Source organism: Palaemon carinicauda, chromosome 28, assembly GCF_036898095.1.
Source record: "Palaemon carinicauda isolate YSFRI2023 chromosome 28, ASM3689809v2, whole genome shotgun sequence".
In the NCBI taxonomy this organism is placed as follows: Eukaryota; Metazoa; Arthropoda; class Malacostraca; order Decapoda; family Palaemonidae; genus Palaemon; species Palaemon carinicauda.
The window spans coordinates 23339165-23344164 of record NC_090752.1 but is presented as its reverse complement, the minus strand read 5'-3'; positions in this window follow the sequence as shown (position 1 = coordinate 23344164).

Sequence of the window (5000 nt, the reverse complement as noted above, 5' to 3'; positions counted from 1 at the left end):
CCAGCAAAATGGCAGTGCGTTCACAGTATACGTTTCGTATACGTTCAGTCTGGATACAGCTGTTGCTGTGATGTGGCGCCAAAAAAAAATTACTCTAAATCAGCTCATTGCAATGCCTTTACTTGTAGATGACGAAAGTGTCAAATGGAGAGGAAGTTTGAAGGAGAATACTGTATTGTCTGTAAACAATTACTAGACGATGAAATAAAATCTTACCAGTTCTTTAGAATGCCAATATTTCAATTCAAAGATAATCTGCTCAAAACTAATACTAACCTTCAAGAAAAAAAAATCCCCACGTGAGAGACTGGCTGTTTGCCTCAGGTTAATATTATTCAGCTCAATGTGCTATACTATCAAACCTTACTATACAGATATTTTTCACTAAAAATTTTGTCACAAATAATATATATATATATATATATATATATATATATATATATATATATATATATATATATATATATATATATGTATATATATTACCAGAGAGAGAGAGAGAGAGAGAGAGAGAGAGAGAGTTTTCTGAAACTTTAAATTTCTATCAACCTCTTACCATTCATTATTGCTTAATAAGCCGACAATTAGCCACGTTAGTAAAAATTTCTTTAATGTGTTTAAGTCCTCCCAGAAGCACAACGTGGCCGAAACTGATATCAATCTCGTTCACACTGAGCGGTAGGATGGTATACCTTTCGTAAGTACAGTATATGTTTCATATGTATGAAATTTCTTCCAAACGTATCCGAGCCGTATGAACAAAAGCCGCATGAAAGACGAACGAAGACCGAACTGTATAGTGTAAACATCTCCATCAGTTTCTTTGTAATAATAATCTACGAACGAAAGCCGTACGAAGACGAAATGTAACGAACTGCACAGTGTGAATCAGCCTTAATATGTGAAGTTTGGTGTACCAACCGTGTTTCACACGACAGTACGTAGTTACAACAATTCATTTTTTGTATATATTATGCTTTCTATCTTCGCTCTCCCCTCACACTGATAGGGACCTTAAATAACATGTCTGTTTTTCTCACCATTAACTGTTAACAGCACCGGTTATCGGTTGAACATGAAATTGCCAGTTATGTTTTTATGTCCTTTTTGCCTGCAGTTTATGTATATATAAACGGATGTTCTGTAATAAAGTTACTCAGTTGCTTCCATCCTGTCTTCTTAGTCACAGTCTTTCTCGGCCCGTCACATTGGTTACCCCGGAAGTCGACTCGCTCTTCCGGGCCTTCCACCCCCCCCCCCCCCCGTCATTGGTACTATGGCAGACTCCACGGTAGTTGGCACCGCCCCATTGAAACTTTCACTGTTCGCCAGCCAAGAGACGTTTGCTTGGTCCAGTTCCGCATCAAGGGCGTAACTCGCTCAACCACCAAAGCAGATTATGATCTCGCAGCGATACCCGAGGACACCTTCCCGGAAATCTCCGACTGGCTTTGTAAACAAAGAGACACCCCAATAGCGTATGACCACCTAAAAACATACCTTCTGCAGCAGTACTCGCCGTTGCCAGCCGCCCGTATAGCAAAGCTTTTTCAGCTCTCTCAACAACCGTTGGGGGACCATAGGGCTCCGCTCGCACTCAGGGAAATGGCCAGTATCACTCGCCTGCAACCTGCCGCAGATGGCTCTCCTCGTGAGGTGAACCTACTTCGTGCCCTTTGGATACTCCGTTTACCCGAACCTGTACGCGCTGCCATACCCGACGTCGATCGTTTACCAATAAAAGAATTGATGACCAAAGCCGACGCCCTTATGGACAGCCACTTCACAACCTTCAGGACCTCCATCAACGCCTCCATTCCTGACAAAGAGGACGCCTATTCAACGTCAACCGAAGCTGACGTGAATGCCGTAGAACATACACGCCTGCCCCTTCACATGCAGGAGCAGCGACAAAACCACCCACCACCCACCACTCGCTCGCGCCCTAATCAACGACTTCTACAGCCACTTACTGCCACCCATCATGCGCAGTTTTGCTACTACCACTACAGATTCAGGGCAGCTGAGAAGAAATGTGCCAAGGATTTTCAGTGGCCAAAAAACGTGTAAGTAAGCCATCGCTCGTGGCAGTGGCCTCCCATATTTCTAATCTTTTCTTTTTACGTGATGCAGGAACGGGCGTGCGATTTTTGGCAAGGGAACTCTTCAAGACATGATGTACTATATCTACATCTGCCGACGTCTGTCTGGTAGCTGCTAATGGATCTGCGATACCCACCTACGATTACGGGAACCTTACATTATTGTTTGGAAATGGTAAATTTAATTGGAAGTTTCTCGTTGCTGACGTCACATTGCCAATACTCGGTGCAGATTTCCTCTCTCATTTCCACCTTCTGGTCGATGTCGCCCACCGATGATTGGTTAACGCAGACTCGTACTTGTCAACACCTCTTCAACCCGCCCTCTCCAACCTCACTCTCCCCATCAGCGCACCCACGGATGCCTACGCCCACCTCCTTACGTCGTACCCGGAAGTTTTCCGTCCAGAACTTTGCCAAACACCACCTTACACGGGCCCTATCATTGTGATCCGATGCAGTCCGAAAGCATTCCTGCTAAACATTCGTGGCAAAGAAGACTGGGTCTCCATTGATCGTCTAAAACCTTCTTATCTGCTGCCATCTGACCCACCTACAGTTCGTTTCTCTAGATCAGGGAGCCCTATTTAACATGTACAGTATGTAATTTTTAGGGGGGGAGCCATGTACCAACCGTGTGTCACACGATCGTACATAGTAACGACATTTAATTTTTGTATATATCATGCTTTCTATCTTCGCTCTCCCCTCGCACTGATAGGGACCTGAAATAACATGTCTGTTTTTCTCACCATTAACTGTTAACAGCAGCTGTTGTTGGTTGAACATGAAATTGCCTGTTATGTTTTTATGTCCTTTTTGCCTGCAGTTTATGTATATATAAATGGATGTTCTGTAATAAAGCTACTCAGTTGCTTTCATCCTGCCTTCTTAGTCACAGCCTCTCTCGGCCCGTCACATTGGTATACCTCCGTAGTACGATTATTGAATTTGAGGCAAGTAGGCTCCTTTAACATAATGTGACCAGTTTTTCTTTTGGTAAAAGGTATATATATATATATATATATATATATATATATATATATATATATATATAAATATATATATATATATATATATATATATGTAAACTTTACTGTATATGCATAGAGTACTATCGTATCTCCTCTATTCTGCCGACGTCAGCAGCTGTAAAGGGTCGCACTTTATGCATTTTAAAGTCTATAATAATCTTTCAATTCAGTACATTTGGTATCGTAACAGTCGGAGAAGACAATAAAAGTTTTCGGTTAGTAAGTGGCAAAATTAAACAAAATATCTGTACTACTCCATTAAAATGGGGGCAGTTTTGTTTTTGTAACACAATTAAAAGCGGGACAAACGTAAACAAAGTTGGGCAAAACTCCCAAAAAAGCAGGAAATTTTGCTAACATCAATAAAAGCGGGACAGTTGTTGAAAAAGTGGGACTGTCCACTTAGAAGGGGATTTCTGGTCTCATTGCTATAACATCCATGCGGGAGGGCATAGGGCTAGCAACCTCATCCCAGTACCTGCTGAAAATTGGTAGGAAAACATCTTTATGTAATACTTCCTCTGCCAGAAGGGGAAGATGCATACAGTAATATATATATATATATATATATATATATATATATATATATATATATATATATATATATATATATATATATATATATATATATATATTGTATATATATATATATATATATATATATATATATATATATATATATACAGTATATATAAAATATATATATATATATATATATATATATATATATATATATATATATATATATATATATATATATATATATATATATATATATATATACAGTATATATAAAATATATATATATATATATATATATATATATATATATATATATATATATATATATATATATATATACAGTATATATAAAATATATATATATATATATATATATATATATATATATATATATATACAGTATATATAAAATATATATATATATATATATATATATATATATATATATATATATATATTGCATCACCATAGTAAACAGTAGAGGGGAAAGTATTCCACCTTGTAATACTTCAGTCATAACTTCAAATGCATCTGAAAGATTACCATCAACCATTACCCTCAAAGTTCCACCATGTACAGCCATTACGATGTTTACAATCTTTTCTGGTATATCAGATGGCCTCAGAATATTTTATGAAATACAATATGAAATATCATTAAATGCTTTCTCAAAATCCATAAAGTATAAAACAAGAGGTGATTTTAGTTTGTTACACTGTTGAGGTATATATCGTAGAATGAAAATTTGATTGTCATATAACCAGGGGCGGCTCCAGGGTTTCTTGCGCCTTAGGCTAATATTTTACTTTGCGCTCCCAGGCCCACCAGCTAGGAGGTCTGGGGTGACCAGTAGCCAGTAGCTCCCCATTGGGAGACATTTCGGGATAGTTTAATTGTAAATCCAGCTACCAAATATTAAGTTGAAATGCATTATGCACACACACACACACACAAACACACACACACACACACACACACATATATATATATATATATATATATATATATATATATATATATATATATATATATATATATATATATATTAAATCTAGGTTAAAATTTACAACAATTCCATCATTATTTTTTAATATGCAACCATTGCAACGGCAATTTTGATGCCTATAAAGATATATTAGACAATTAATGTATTCATAGCATTATATTGAAAATGGCATTAAATAGAGCAAAACAATGATTTTTGCTTATAATCTATTTAAAAACTGTTATTTGATAAGGAAAATATGCATCTGATAGTGAAGTTATGATTGACTATATAACAAATTAACAATCAATTATACAAATATGAAAATGAATGTTTTGAGTTATTAGTTCTTTAAAA